This window comes from Lissotriton vulgaris, chromosome 7 (genome assembly GCF_964263255.1).
Source record: "Lissotriton vulgaris chromosome 7, aLisVul1.2, whole genome shotgun sequence".
NCBI lineage: Eukaryota > Metazoa > Chordata > Amphibia > Caudata > Salamandridae > Lissotriton > Lissotriton vulgaris.
This window is the reverse complement of record NC_141695.1, coordinates 920,845,317-920,862,446: the sequence shown is the minus strand read 5'-3', so window position 1 is coordinate 920,862,446 and position 17,130 is coordinate 920,845,317.

Below are 17,130 nucleotides of genomic sequence, written 5' to 3'. Positions count from 1 at the left end.
TTAAAATGCATTTTCTAAATTATTAAAATTGTTCTTAAATTTCAGGTCTGAACTGACTCCCATATTATGCACCCCCTAAAGTATCTTCTGTACACTCATGGTGCCATTCACAAATATATGTTACACATATGAGTAATTTACAAATGTACTTTACCCTTACACATTTGAGTAATTTCACTTCATGGCTTTTCAGAAAATCTGAGTGTAAAGTTACTAAGAAGTGTAGACTCCCTGATAAATGGTGTGGAGACAAATTAAGGGGTGGAAGTCACTACCACCCATAAGAATAAACAGCGGAAAGATCAGCACTCCACATGGCCAACTGCTGAAACTGAACCACACTCCCATAAAAATAACTAGGACAGGGACTTAAATAAAACTCCATAGTAAGTAATAGTACAATAAAGTATATGATTTAAAATGGTTACCAATATAAATTACATCTGTTAATGTTAAGAAAATTATATTTTTTAAACATATTTCTTTTTTGATTAAAAACATTTTAATACCTTTTTTCATTGAAAAATGTATGTAATTATTTTAAAAAAATGGGACCCCTTTTAAGCAATTCTATGCATACCTTTTAATAATTATTAATGCATAATATAAACTGTTTTTTTTAAGTTTATGTGGAAAATATTTTTTTTACATTGAAACTAATTAAATATTGAATTCAAAATTACGCTATTTGTGCAGCACCATTTACATTTTATTCTACTTTTTAAATAAATATATGACATTAATTTACATTAAAATTTAACTTAAAAATATTTCTTGTAATTTAATATAAAGTTTAATAAACTTTTAAAATGTCCCTACACTTTAGCATAGGGAGATATTCACACCAAATATGGAGTGTCTCTAAGGTAAAATACATAGTTTAATTTAACTAAAAAAACAGTAAATATGTTTTGATTTTAAATTGTAATGTAAATAATTGTATAAATGTGTACTTAATTAAGAACAAACTAGAAAACTACCACAGCGATATTAATTTATTTTCAATTAAAAATTTATTTATTTCAAAATAATTGAATGAAAAATATTATTTTGTGAAGTTTACATTTTTTTTTAAATTATCCTAGTATGATTTTTTATTCTGCATTAATAATTTTTAAAAGCTATGTGTACAACTAGTTAAAAGAAATGCAATTATATTTTACTAAAAAATAATGGCGCACATTTATCAATTCAGAAAGGTTTGTTAGAAAATACAATTAAGTAAAACAAATGTTTTATTTTTAGACTTTGTAAACATTTTATTATATATATTTATATTTTAGCTTTTGTAAATATTATAGTGTAACCCCTTTGCTGCGTTCGTCGGCCAATGGCTATCGCGAGCACTACCTCCGTAGTGCTGGGTACGTCCGTTGGTGGGCGGGGCCCCGCCCATTCCGCTAAATGGCTGCACCATTATTTCCTATAGTGTTTTATTTTAAACCCTGTGCTCTATTATTATTATTATCTATTGAAGGGTTTTGCAGTATCAATGGTTGGTCGTTGCATGGCGCAGGACTTACTCCAGGTTTGACGTGGAGTTTTTTTTACTATGGTGTTGGGTCCAGTGAATTCTAATAAGGTTTTATTAGACACAAACAAGGTCGAAAAATGAATGATGTAGATGTAACTGGTCAGAAGCCAAACGGGTACACCTGTTGGAGGAATGCAGAAAATATACATTCTTGTGGACGAAGATAGCTGAATTAGTAAACCCCTGGACAACTTCTCCTGAAAATCTTTTATAAAAGTCCATTATTATCTTTAGCGATGGTTATGAAGGCCTATGTATGGCAAACCTAAAAAGTTATGAATTGCCAGAATCCAAAAGGTATCAAAACAGTATTATCACAAATAATGTAAATCTGCCTTCCATTTGAAAATAGACTAATCCACTGCTGATATGTTATAAATAACCTTCACAGAGAGAACCCTGTTCAAAATATGAGGTGATAACACTTCCAATGCATTTGGGGTAATTGCTGGGCATTCTGTGACAAGAAATTGAATACTTAAAAAAATTGCCATGTGACTGAATAATTCAAGTGATAAAGGGGCAGATGTATCAACATCCATTTTTGAGATTCTCAAATAGCGATTTTTTGAGAATCGCTATTTGAGAATTGCAAAATGGGATGTATGTAGAAAATCGCAATTTTTTAGCGATTTCCTAATATTCCTTATTTGCAATTAGCAAATTGCGAATCGCAATTAAGGAATATTTTCCCATTCATTTCTATGGGCCAAGAGGCCCGTAGGAAGGAATGGAAAGTTATTCTCAATTTGCAATTCGCAATTTGCAAATCGCAAAATGAGAATAATTTCAAGGGTGCAAGGGTGTCTTAAGGACACCCTGCTGCACCCCTGAAATTTACATATGTGCGCATATGGCACACATACATGCCCTAATGGCATGTATGAGCGCCACATGGCACCTTTACAAATGCCAAAAAGTGCATTTGTAAAAGAAATCGCAAATTACCACCAACTACAAGTTGGTGGTAATTTGCGATTTCTTAGTATGAAATCGCAAAACTTGATTGCTTCTTACATAGCATTTAAGGAATCGCTTTTTGCGATTCCTTAAATGCTTGCACAAAATTAGGGAATCGCAAATTTTGCGATTCCTTAATTTTGCGATGCGATTTTCTTCATACATCGCATTTGCCGATTTTTTTGTCGCGAATGCTGCTTTTTTGCGAATCGCAGCGTTTGCGCTAAAAAAACGGATGATACATCTGCCCCATAATTCTTAATTGCATCATTTCATGATAATTCTCATTGTTATGTACCACAAACTTGTTTTCTACCAAGAGTAGACAACATTGATATTAGACAATGTAGCACCTTACACATCATATTACACACACATTATAACAAGTGAATACCAAAAAATACATCGGAGACATGTCATCATAAAAAAATACAAAGAATAATCCATATATTAAAATATTAAAAATAGCATTCTGGCGTCCCACATATTTTCCTTATTGCCAGGGCACAACATATGTAATTTGCTACTGCTATGCAAGTGCTCCCGGTTGCTTAGTTGTTGCAGAAAAACTAATGCTATCTTGTGTTGTCTAATATTAGCTCACAAAATTGGGCCAGGAACGTTTGCAGTAGCAGGAATATAGTTTGCAGTAAAGCATGAAGTGGGTTGGAAACATTGTCACAGAGACAATTAGGGAGGGTTGGAAACCATCAACCCTGCCTTGGGAATGCAGCTAAAAAATGAATATTATTAAAACGTTGCCTAGAAAGATAAAATCTGTGATCGGTGTTTAAAACACTAACTAACTAAAACGCTACACCCTAACGATGGTTTAATTGGTCCATAGCTAATGATGGAATACAGCATTTGAAAACCCTCCACGTTAATTCTAGCTTGCCTCTGAAGGTGTAAATCTCTAACAAGACTCTTAGGTCGTGCTTCTTCTGCGTGCTGGATTGAAAAAGATCTCCAGCAGCCCCAAGTCAGTTAAAGTTGTTTTTACATAATTTACCCATGAGATGGTCAAAATATTTTCCAGAGAAAAGCAATCTGACAGAACCTTCCTCGAAAAACTTACTTCTGGAGTGTTTCAGATCCTTAACCATAATATTAATAAGAAGCCCGTTGTGATCCTGTGTTCCAGAGAATCCTGCCCAATCTCTGAGAGATACATGAAGGGTGTGTTAACCGGTACACAGACAAAATATCGATTTTTAAATATTGATATACAAAAATATCGAAGTTTAAATATCGATGGGACAAAATATCGAAGGTAAGTAATATCGACAGTCTTAATATCGATATTGGTATGATATCAGTAATATCGAAGTTGTAAATATCGATGTCAATAATATCGAAATTAATAACTTTGATGTAACTAATATCAATTTTTAAATAAATTTAGTGTATATTATATTGTATTTATTATGTTTTATTATTTATTTTTAATGTAATTTAATTAAATATTGTCTTCTACTACTGTAGCGGGTTGTGGGTTTATAGGGGAATAGGGTGGGAAGTAATTTAATTATGTTAAATTAATTATTAATTAGTAGGAATTATTAATTAATTAATTGAGAAATCATTTTTAATTATTTTTAATTAATTGATTAATTGATAAATATGTTCTGTAGCGGGTTATGGGTTTATAGGGGAATAGGGTGGGAAATAATTTAATAATAATTAATTAATTGATATATGTTTGTACATATTTTAATTAATAATTAATTGGTAATTAATTTCTATTAATTAGTTAAATAATGAATATAATTTTTGACATATTTATAATTATTAATTAGTTGGTAATTAATTAATATTAATTATTTAATTACATTAATTATAGACATTTTTTTATATATAATTTATTGTTATTCCTAATTAATTAATTGGGAAAAATAATATTAATTATTACATTAAATTAATTACAGCAAATGTGCTAATATATTTACTTTATTGTTATTTTTAATTAATAATTAATTGGTAATTAAATAATATTAATTAATTTTGGGTAAAGGAGTATTTTTAGGGTTCAGGGTCAGTTTTCAGTTTTTGGGTAAAGGGGTATTTTTAGGGTTCAGGGTCAGTTTTCAGTTTTTGGGTAAAGGGGTATTTTTAGGGTTCAGGGCCAGTTTTCAGTTTATGGGTAAAGGGGTCTTTATAGGGTTCAGGGCCAGTTTTCAGTTTATGGGTAAAGGGGTCTTTTTAGGGTTCAGGGTCAGTTTTCAGTTTTTGGGTAAAGGGGTATTTTTAGGGTTCACGGTCAGTTTTCAGTTTTTGGGTAAAGGGGTATTTTTAGGGTTCAGGGTCCATTTTCAGTTTTTGGGTAAAGGGGTATTTTTAGGGTTCAGGGTCAGTTTTGGGTTTTTGGGGTACAGGGATATTTTTAGGGTTCAGGGTCAGTTTTGGGTTTTTGGGGTACAGGTGTACAGGGTAAAAACTAAAAAAAATTACATTAAATCAAATAAATTACATGAAAAAAAATTAAAATTACTTTAAATTATTAAGTGTTTTATTTATTTTAAATGTATATGTATTCGTTTTAATTTTGTTTTAATATTTTTATTTAATAGTTGAAAAATTATATGTATTTTTAATTTATTTTTACATTATTATTAATACATTTAAAAAAACGATATTTTTGATTCCGATATTTTTGTACTTCGATATTATTTTTTCGATATTTTTGTACTTACCTTAATGAAGATAGGATTCCGATATTTTTGCTGTCGATATTTTTGCTCCGATATTTTTGCATGTCGATATTCTGTCTGTCGATATTATGTCAGACATTCGTGTTAACCACAAGAAGTGGCTCAAAGTAGTCCCATCCCGATCGTCGCCAATTGTTAAATAGATACTCTGAGGAAGATTTGGTGAAGTAAATCTTGTTTTTTCCATATGAATACAAGCAGGTACTGCAGCACGACTGGTCAGCTGGCTCATCCCAAGTTCAACCTGTAACTGCTCTTAGCTTCGCAATCCATGTTCTATGGAACGCGAATACACAGAGCGTGCATCGTCACAACATCACAGGATGGCAAGGCATGTAAGAACAGGCAGCACGCCACCTTGAAATATATTTTCCACCTTTATTATTTGCTCAGTGCCCTTACACCAACAGGCCCCAGCTCCACACACTTAATGCTGTACATATTTATATTTTCTTTCACAAGTGTGCGTCCCTGTCTGCATACAAAACTAAAAAATTATACAATGGCTCTCTGACATTGGGTTGCTCTAGAAGTAAGTAAAAGATTACAACTTACGTGCAAATCAAAAGAAAACCTCAAATTTGGTCCCATTAAAATTTCCACCACTCCTAGTTGAAGTTTCCAGTAGTAGTATTTTGTGATCAAATGTTCATATTCACGACTTGCTATGGTTTGTTTTGAGTCACAAATCACTCGTAAAAGTCCTTGAGAAATTGGGGGCCATTGGCAGTTCTAGAAATTAGCGCAGCGTCACCTCAAATAGCAGAACCAATATTGCACGTTGTCATGTTTATAACCTCTGTGAAATTAAAAATAAATGGCTTTGTGCATGAAGGCCTAAACCAACTAGCTGTGTTGGACATCTGAAAGACCGATTGATGAACGAGATGCGGTGGAATAACTAAGTTACACTCAGCTGTAGTAGTTCAACTGTATACTTTTGTGGGTGCTCTTCTACCTGCAGTGGATTTGATTACAGCCTTGCAGATTGTGCCCTCTTCTTGGCTGACACTTTCCCTACACACATGCTTTGGTCTATGGGGCCGAACTTGTGGCGGAGGACCTACAGTCAGGGCAGGGGGCCAGCACTCGTGGTGGAACCTCTGCACTGCAGTTACTCATTGTGGAGGTCCTACAATGAGTGCAAAGCCCCTGCCGCAAGTGCGTCATCCCCCCCCCCCCCGCCTAGATTGTGGAGGCTTTTTGAGAATCAGCCCATTTGTCTTTAGTAGATTATTCTTGTTTATTTTTTTATTAAACTTTCCATGTTTTCCTCTTGACTCCCACTAAAACTTGACATCACAATACATTTAACCATTCCTATGGTTAGTCTCTTAGGGGCATATTTATAAAATAGTGGTGCAGCGCAGCAATTCACCTTGTTGCATTGCACTGCATCACTGGAAAAGGGTAGGAATGCTCAGCATTTAACCCCTTCGCTGCAGCGGGAATTCCGCCGCAGCGCTAAGGGGCGGGGGGGCCGAGCGGCGCTCGCATGCTCGTGACAGAGCCGCTCTGTCACGAGCCGCGGTTGAGCTGTGCTCATGACGGAGCGGTTCCGTCATGGCTCGCCCGCACAATGGAACGTCCAGCGCAGGCGCGGAATTCGCGCTGCGCAGGCGCGCCGAGCGGGCCATGACGTAACCGCTCCATTATGAGCACAGCTCAACCGAGGCTCATGACGGATCGGCTCTGTCATGAGCATCGAAGGGGTTAAGGCATATGGTGCATTCCTGAATTTTCCCCTGTACTGGTGCACAGTGGGCTGCCTAGTGCCAACTCAGGCAACATTGCTTCATGCACGATTGTTTTTGTGCAGTTAGATGCTTTTTCCTGTTCTATGTGTGCTGCAAATTAAAGATATTTTTCCTCATTACGCCGGTCCTGGGGAGGTGTACCTTTATTGGCAAATTCCCAGGTTTACATTGTCGTGTAAATCTGTAAATATGCCAAAAACCCTGGGGGAGCATATTAACAATGGACATATCGCCGTTTATCCGGCACATAGCGCCGGAAAAGCGGCGATCATAATTTCGCGATATTTACAATGTGCCGTTAACATGCATAAGCGCATCTTAGCAGCAGTTATCCCAATGCCTCGCCTTGCATCGCTAATTTGATGCAAAATAGGCGTTCCTAAGGAAAACAGCATTGCAACACGCACTGACACGGCTTCGCCAAATAACAAGCCGCCGGCGGAACAGCGAAGTGATGCCTGAACTCCCGCTAAACCCCCATTATCGCCTGATTTTGATGTCTGCAAAAAAGCAGACTTAGCATTATGTTCTTTGGGAGGTGGATTGTGAAGATAAATCCACACTTCAGTATCAGCGAGCTCTGCCATTATCGCTGATCATTTATTTCCAGATTTCTCGCGTTGAAGGGGTTTTGGGCGCTATTGCTGGATTTTATATCGCCAATGCGCAAAGCGTTATTAATACAGCACTATCATGGCGATCAAATCCAGAGATAGCCGGTGATAGAAAATAACACGCTAAGAGCGTTTAGCGATAATTATCGCTACGTGTGGTTAATAACCCCCTGGGAGTTATGTGAGGACATCCAAGCAATGTCCATGAAATGCTTTCCAAGGGCAAAGTAACGCAAGGCAGTGGAGAAGTGTGGCTCACGGTGTAGAGCAGGCAGACCCGGAAGCTGAGGTCAGACCCGGGACCAGGGTTCAATTCCCGACGCGGCAGGGTCTTGAGCTCAAATGTCCACGGACTCGATAATTCTCGCTTCGGTGCCTGCTCTAATCATGGGTTCTCACTCTGCAACTCTGGGCACTAAGCTTGCTTAATCTCCACAACGGCCCCCCTGCGGCGGGATGCCTGGCTTTCACCTTGGGGATGCCCTGTAGGGGCTATCTCACAGGGAAAAGCCAGGACGGGTTCCCAAGGCAAGCGCCGGGAAACCTCCGGGTAGCTGTGCGCTCAATAAATGCAATAATAATAATAATAAAGGCAGTGATTTTCACTGCTTTGCTTTACTCCAGATTTTTGGAGCCACTCAAATACATGCAAAGTGGCTTTGCATGGCTGAAAAAAAACTGAAGGTTAGTGTTGCGTGGTGCAAGAGGGACCCAAACTGTGTCATCAATGTGGTTCTTAATCTCTGCTTCTCACTATTTCTGTTAATTTCTTTGTTAACAATCATTCATTTTCTTCCTTTCTCTCAGGGTGTCTTTTTCTTTTTCTTTCATAGCTCCCTCTCACTGTCTCCCTTTCTCCCTCTTTTTATCTCTCTCTCTCTCCCACACACCGGGTCTCTCTGTCTATCTTTCACTTGACTTGTCTACTGTTTTCCTTTCTCTTCACTAGCTACCTTAATCTTTTTTTAGGCTTCATTCTTCAATCTCTTCTTTGTTTGTTTGTTTCTTTCATTTCTTGCTTTCTCATATTTGTTTTACTTCTGTTACTGATTCCATCTGATTCTCTATTCAGATGCATTCTTTTCTTTTGATTCAGTCTACCCTTCCTTGTTTCATGCTGTATCTTTACTGTGTGTTGCTTTCTGTTTCCGTTGTTCTTTCTCTCTTTCTTTTGCCATTACTACGCGTTTTGGTTTCTCTTTCACGCTCTCATTCGTGCCCTCTCCCACATTCTAAATCTTTCTTTCCCGCCGTCAGTCCTAAGTGACTGATTCATACCGCCTATGCACCATTCAAAAGCCTCCCTCCCGCCTCGCATGACACAGAGCTAAAACAGACATAAATTCGAGCCAAGAATAATCCATGTTTTACTGAGGGGAGGAAGAAACATGACATTTAATATGTAATTTATGGAGCATCTATAATAGATGTCACGTACACATCAATTCAGGACACAAATTCAAGCCTGCCAGTTGCAGAGTACAGGTGCCGTGAAGCAGCGCTTGTTGAGAGAAGAGTGCTTACACCATCCACTGTTATTTACTGAACAAGCAAATGCCTGTGTACACACTCCTACTTGCAGAGCACAGTCATGCACACAAGTACATACATGCACATGCACTTTGATACACACACACATAAATGACAAGGCTTATGCCCACACAAAACTACACACTCATCCACACAGTCATAAACAAGCATTACTTCCTAGTCCGTCTTCCTCGCCACAGTAATTACCAGAGAGCAATCTCCTCCTACAGAAACTGCAGGTAAAAAGCTGCATACTAATCTCCCTATCCCTCCAATATGGCCCCCAGTGGCTATAACAAATCACATAAAAGGACACAAAAGTCAGAGCACAACCAATTTTTTGGTTTCTGCACTACTCCGAGTGCTGTTCCAGTTCCGGATGTTCTGGTAGGTGGGGGTGGCAGTCTTGCTCTAGCGGACTCTTGGGCCTCTTGTAGGGGGGTGGGTTTGTGTTACTTGTCACACTCCTTCATTTAACACTTCATTGGGCACTTCCTCCGCAGTCCTGCATTAGTAGACTCTTGGAGGTGCCGTGATGTTGCACTGTGCATTGGATGCATTAGATCTGCCAAGTCCTGCTCTAGCGGACTCGGGGGGTCTTCAGTGTGTCTTCGGTTATTGCGGAATGACTCCCTGTGGGGTTAGGAGGGACGTCTGGGTCTTCGCATGACTCCCTCCTCCCCTGTCTCTTACCGGCTTCCACGGGATGGCGGCTTGTGTCTTCTGCGCTGGTCGTCGGCCTGTGGGGGCGTGGCTTCCTGCTCATTGCGGGTCAGCGTGTTGGGACAGCGCCTTATACAGGGGCTAATTAACTTGGCGTTCGAGCTAGGGGCCTGCCAATGGCCGGCCTGAAGCTTTTTTTCAATGGTTACAATGACAATAGTAAGCATTTGAGGTGTCCTAGCTAGCCATAGTGGATTATTCTGGCATTTTTGTTGTGGCAAATATGGAGATAGGTGCTGATTTGCCTTCTACTCACGCTGGTGAGTCTTCTTAGTCGGCGGACATGGTCCCTTCCCTGGTTATATTCCAACAGATGATTAATACTGCTGTGGCTGCAGCCTTGCATGACAGGGAGTCGTTCCTCCTTCTAAAAAGGCTAAATGTGCCCCTGGTGCCTCCCGGGACTCTGATGGGGAGGAGGATGTCGAACTTAAGGGTCATTTTGTGTAGGGGTTGGATCTTGATTCTTAAGGATGTTCTTCAACACATTCACTCCAACCTGTTGTTGTCTGATGTTAATGTAGAAGACATGGATTTCTTTTCACGGTATCAAAAGAAGGAGCTGGAGTCGTTGCTTCTCCACTTATCTGTCTTAAAGGTGTTGGAGACAGAATGGAAGGATGTGGATAAGAGTAACTTTTCCAGGTTTCTGGCCAAAAGATATCCATTGCAGGACTTTGCGGTTAATTTTCCAGCCACTGTGAAGGTGGATTCTTTGATGGCTGGCATGTCCTTTCAGGGTGCTATTATTTCCGAGGATGCTTCCCCAGCAGATCCGGTTCATAAAAAGGTGGATGCGGCAGGGAAACACACTTTTTCTGCTGCCAATTTTTCCTTTAGGGCTGCTACCTATCCCTCCTCTGCCATCCAGTCTTTGCTAAAAGACTTCCAATCGTTGGCTGAGTCGTTGTACCAGGGGAGGACGTTTCTCACACAGACATACCGAAGGAGCAGCAGGTGTGTCTCCTTTCTGACATTTTCTTTGATTCTTTTGAGCGCAGCGTCTTCTACTGCTGGGTCTTCTGTGGCAGCTCGTCACCAGTTGTGGTTACGTTCTTGGAAGGCTGATGTTGCGCAAAAGGGTTTACTCTTGAAAATCTCTTTTTCTGGAGTTAAGCTGTTTGGTGCTCCCTTGGAAGATATGGTCAAGAAATCTGCGGAGGATCGTAAGCTGTTGGCTCCGGAGAGAGCAGGGCTCTCAAACTTTTTTGGGGCTCATAGGGCCTTTGGTCCTGCTCGTCAAGGACGGGCTCCTCAGCCCTCTCGTGGAAGGGGCGTGGCTGGGGTGTTCCTTCCTCTAACAAATCCCGGTTCCCTGCCAACTCTTCCTCCTCTTCTGCTCCCTCCAAGTCATAACTGATTTGCTCGACGAGTGGGTCGTGTGGGGGGTCATCTGTCTCTCTTTTTGGACAGCTGGAGGCAAACTATGTCAGACCAATATATTCTTCAGGTGGTGTCAGAAAGATTTCACCTTGGGTTCGTCCAGATTTCCCCAGACTGTTTTCAGGTCACTCCTTGCCTCAGGGACTCTCCAAAAAAGGTATCTCTGTTGAAAGGCATCCATTGTCTTGTGGAAAAGGGAGCTGTTTTTCCGGTACCCATGGATCAGCAGGGGCTGGGAGTGTACTCTTTTCTCTTCCTGATGAAGAAACACACCAGGGACCTCACACCTGTGTTGGATCTGAAGTGGTTTAATTGGTTCATTCTCCCATAAAGTTCAAGATGGTTTCCTTGCAGATGAGCCTCCCTCTGACCACTCAGGGGGATTTTCTGGCTTTCATCGACCTGCAGGATGCTTATCTCCCGGTTCATCTGAACTCTCAGAAGTTTCGCTGATTCTGTGTTATGGGTCACCATTTTCAGTTCAAAGTATTACCCTTTGTCCTGTGTTCCTCCCCCTGGTCCTCACTAAAGTTCTGGCCCCTCTGATGGGTCATTTGAATTAGAGGGGTATTAAAATCTTTCCTTATCTGGATGATTTGTTGATTTCTGCGTCTTCCTTTTCTAAGGCAGAGCTCCATGTCCAGGAGGTTTGCCAGGTCCTGGATGGTCACAGATTTCTAGTGAATCGGAAGAAGTCCTGCCTGGTTTGTTCTCAGGATCTGACGTACATTGGGGCACACTTCCGGACTACGTTGGGATTAGTGTTATTGCCTCCTACACAAAAATTGACTCTGATGTCAGAGATTTGGTCCCTCTTGTCAAAACTTGCCCTTCTGTGATACTGTGGTTGGGGGTCCAGGGTCTGATGTCTGCCTCATTGTTGGTGGTTCCGTGGGCTTGTCTCCATTTGTATCCTGTGATAAACCATGTTTTGTCTCATTGGCACCCCTGTGGTCAGGATTTCAATCAGGGGGTTCCTGTGTCGGACCAGGTGAGGGAGGATCTAGGTTGGCGGTTGAACAACGATCATCCGTCCAGGGGTTGTTTGTTTCTGATTGTTCCCTCTCGAGTGGTTACTACAGATGCCAGCCAGTTGGGCTGGGGGGTTACTCTAGATGATTCTTCAGTGCAGGACGAGTCATCACAGTCTCTGATGTCTTCTTCCTCCAATTATGGTGAACTGAAGGCGGTTCAGTTGGGTCTGTTAGCTTTCTCTGCCCTGCTGGAGGTTCACCATGTTCAGGTCCAGACGGACAACCAGGTGGTCATGTCATACATCAATCATCAGGGGGTTTGCAGGGTTTGTTCCCTCAGTTGCCTCAGACTCCTGATTTGTTCTTGGGTAGAGTCGAACTTGGTGTCCCTGTTGGCGATTTATCTCCCTGAACGGGAGAATGTAGTGGCAGACTGTCTGAGCAGGGTCTTTCCCTACATGGTGTCTTTGTATCTGACCCGGTTGATCTTCCTGATGTTGCAGAGGGAGTTTGGGTGTCCAGTGGGGGACTTTTTTCTGTCTCCGGACAATGCCAAGATCTGTTGTTTCTGCATGATTATACCTTGTCTAGAAGCATGGAAAGTGGATGCGATGTCCTTCCTGTGGCCAAGGAGCCACAGGAAGGACATTTCTGCAATTTCCCCTGATTCCGGCTGTGTTGCAGAAGATCAAGAGGGAGAGGGCTCTTCTGGTGGTCCTGGTTGGTCTGCCGCCCGTGGTTTCCTCTCTTGTTGGAGTAGGACGTTACCATTCAAGCCGTATCCCTTGATGGGCCTTCTGGTTCTTCTTCCGGTGTTCAGGTCCATGGGTCTGCAGGCTTGGCTCTTGAAAGGGGTTCCCTGATCCGAAGTGGTTGTTCTGTGGAGGTTACAGGTCTTATCCAGCAGTCCAGGCACCCCTCAACTTTGAAGTCATACCCTAAGCATTGGAAGAACTTTGCTAGTTGGTGTCTTCGCCATGGTTGGTCTGTTGAGACTTTGGATCTTGCTCGGCTGCTGGATTTTTTGAAGGAAGGTTTTGATTTGAGCTTGACCCTTTCTACCCTCCGTGCTCAGTGGGCTGTCATTCGGGCTTTTAATGGTCTCCCTTTGGTGCCTGAGGAGCCCTTGGTGGTTCGTCTTTTCAAATGTGTGGCTTTTCCACGTTCTCGTCCGATGTTGTCTCCTCCCACATGGGACCTTCCATCAGTGTTGCGTGCCTTGCAAGGCGTCTCCTTTGAGTTTTGGAGTTGATGGACTTGAAGATTTTGACGCTCAAGGTGGTGTTTTTGGTGGCTATTGCCCCTGCTAGATGTGTTGGGGAGTTGGGGGCTTTCCTGCGGTCTGCTCCTTTTTTGCAGATTCTGGAGGATAGAGTGGTCTTACAAGCTCATCCTACTTTTGTCCCATAGGTGGACTCTTTCTTTCATCGTTCTGAGGAGGTTGTTCCTGTATTTATGTAGCGATTGCGGGTACACATAGAGCAGACATCCCTCACCTTTCCCGGTTTTGCCTAACACGCATGAGTAAAACACTACATATCCCACAACACCTAGAGGCATATCGTAGGTGGACAGGAAGGATTAAACTCCTATTTAAGCCCCGCCTCCAGGAGTAACAGTGCTTGACAAACTGCAGCTGAGCCTGTACTTAGAACCTGTTGTACCGTTCCTAACGGTTCCGCGTCGTGACTGCCAAAGGACATTGCTGTTGAATGTGGGACAGAGATGCCAGAAGCGAGTCTGTGCCTTTAACAGTGTTCGCTCCGAACCTTGAATTCCGACGTCCCGCAGGATTTTGTGAGAGATCGTGTCTCTGTTCACGGAGGTGAACAGAAGTCACGGAATTGACCGCGCAGCAAGGGAGCGAGGTAAAACTTCCTTCTGAATCAGACCTTTCTGATGCGCCTCCGAGCAGGGAGGTGCTAAGTCTCGATTCATGGATCGAATCAGAGAACTTCTTTTTGTTAGTGTTTTGGAACGTTTTCTGCAGAACACTGGATGCGCTGGAATCAACTGCCTACAACCACGTCTGGCGTTCTTGGCGGATTTCGGCTCGGAGAGAAGCCTACAACGTGAGAGTCGGAGACTACGCAGCAGACGCTCTCCTCTCACAGTACGCCCTTTACCTTCCTGTGTTACTACACCTGATGCCATACAGCCATACAGGTATTCAGGGACCCTTGGAGAGTCGGAGACTGCGCGTAAAGGCGCTCTCCTCTCTAAGTGCCCTCTAACATTTTCTTCATATTGTGACTTGACTTGTTTTGTGCACATATTGAGTGCCTGGATTCCTGTGCTTCCCCTCCTTGTCCTCTAGAGTGTCTCCAGGATTCATTCCCTGTAAGTGTGAACAAAGTCAGGGCTAATGGTTACAGGGAGGTTGAGTGATTGAGGGGTCTCTCATTCTGTTCTTCTGTTCTTGTCCATGCAGGGTTCCCAGAGGGGTTTCACAGAAGGTAACCAATCCTGTGACGGAACAGGATTCTTTTGTTATTTTGTCCCATTCCCCTTTTCCCTGGAATACTTCTCTACCCCCTGTGTGGTGATAGCATAGGGGTGAGATTTGTGTTCTGGGGACGCGGGGAACTACTCTTCACAACATCGTTCCTGCTTGCCCTACCTAAGGTTAGTGGTAGTCTATTCTTGGCGTTACTGTACCACTGCCAGAAACCTGACAGATTGTCAAGCCCAAGTTATTAGCCAGCCCGAGCGATGGATACTAATACAGTACACACCTCGCTCTTAGAAAGCTTCAATGCCCTACAGCATGAGGTACACTCCTCCCGACAAGAGAATCTAGAACTCAAAAAAGAGATGGGTACCATTAGAAGAGAGGTGGCGGGAATCTCTAGACACGGAGGTAGATCATACATACGTGAAGCAACACTACCCCCTCCTTCTCAGGTACCACAACCCCCACCTCTACACCACCAGAAGGAGGTTTCTTTACTCCCGCGTCCGTCTTCCCTCCATCTACTGGTCCAGTCCCGACGGTGCACGTCCTACAGAACACTGGAATACCCTTGGCCCCTCCAGAGCGATTTTACGGGGATCCAAAGAAGTTCGAAACGTTTCTGAACCAGTGTCGTTTGCATTTTTTGTGCAAACCTGCGGTTTTCCAGGAAGAAGCAAACAAAACCGCATTTATGATGTCATATTTGGGTGGGAATGCGGCAAGCTGGACTATTCCTCTGATGGAATGCAATGATCCGGTTCCACAGGATTTTGCAGGTTTCTGCTTGGAGATGCGGAAACTGTTTGATCGCAAGTCACACATGCTAACTTTAGACCGTGAGTTATTAACCCTTCGTCAGGGCTCCCAGGACCTCCTGTCATATATTACCACCTTCAATCGACTAGTGGTAGAATCTGATTGGTCTCCAGCAAAACGGACCTCTCTTTTTTATCAGGGGCTGCGGAGCGAACTAAAGGATGTCCTCTCTCAAGTAGTGCAACTACCCCAGACATGCGAGGAGAGGATCGATCTCACGGTGCAACTGGATCACCGCTTACTCGAACAGAAGGGCGACCGATACAAAACTGAAGCTCGTTTCTTGCCCTCCAGACCCAGACCCCATTCGGAAGAACCTGCTAAACAGAGCGATCAACCTGAACCCATGCAGATTGGGGGTATCAGGGGTCCCCTTACGGCCGAAGAGCGGGACAAACGGAGGAAAATGATGCTCTGCAGGTATTGTGGAAAGGCAGGCCATTTTATCAAGGATTGCCGAGCTCGAGCCCAATTGCCTAATTCAAAACCATTGCAGAAGGGACAAGCTATAATCCGAGTATCAGAGGGGTCGGAAACGAACAGGCCTGAACCAGGAGGAGGTCACTGGTTCAACAGGCGCCTGGACAACGATCTCTTCCGTGATTGCGAGTGTTCTCCTGAGTACGGCTACTCATCTCACCGTGGACGTACGGTTGTATCAAGACAATAACCATCACATTGTGGTAGCCGCCTTGATAGACTCAGGAGCAACCGGCACTTTTATTGACCAGTCATACTCTCGAACCATCAGAGTGGAATGGCAGAAGAAAAAGGCCCCCACTCAAGTCCATGCCGTAGACGGAAAAACCCTCACATCGGGACCTGTCTGGTATCACACAGTCCCCCTCCGAATGAAACTAGGAGAAAACCATTACGAAACCATCCAATTTGATGTCATAGATGCCCCGCAGTTTCGCCTAATATTAGGCATGCCTTGGCTCATTGTTCATAATCCTACGATTGGATGGGCAGAGCGCTCAGTGAAAATGGACTCCTTGTACTGTCAGGAACAATGTACACACGAGAAGAGTATATCGGAGAAGCTGCAGGAAGGCATCCAGGCCATCTTCTTGGCTTCTGCTTGCCCTCCTTTAGAATACTGTTGTACCACGACCTTACCAGGAGAATACGAAGACTACCGAACAGTGTTCGATAAACAACTGGCCACGCAGTTACCCCCTCATAGGGGGTATATGATTGCAGAATTGAGCTGACGCCAGGCGCGGAAATACCCTGCAGCAGGGTATATGCACTAACTGAACCGGAAACGCAATACCTCCGTAATTACATTGATGAAATCCATACCTCTGGTTTTATTAGACATTCGTCCTCTCCAGCTTCCTCGCCCCTCTTTTTTATCTCGAAGAAGGATTGTGAAGAACTTCGCACGTGCATTGACTATCGGGCTATCAACCGTATCACGATAAAAAATCGATACCCCTTACCATTGATACCGGTGTTACTGGATCAATTAAAAGGGAGCAAGTACTTCACAAAGCTAGATTTATGCGGAGCATATCATCTGGTGAGAGTAAAACAAGGGAACGAATGGAAGACCGCCTTTAGAACCAAATTCGGACTCTATGAATACAGAGTCATGCCTTTTGGGCTTTGTAACGCCCCCGCGGCGTTTCAGTACTTCATGGATGAAGTCCTGAGAGGGTTGCTAGACA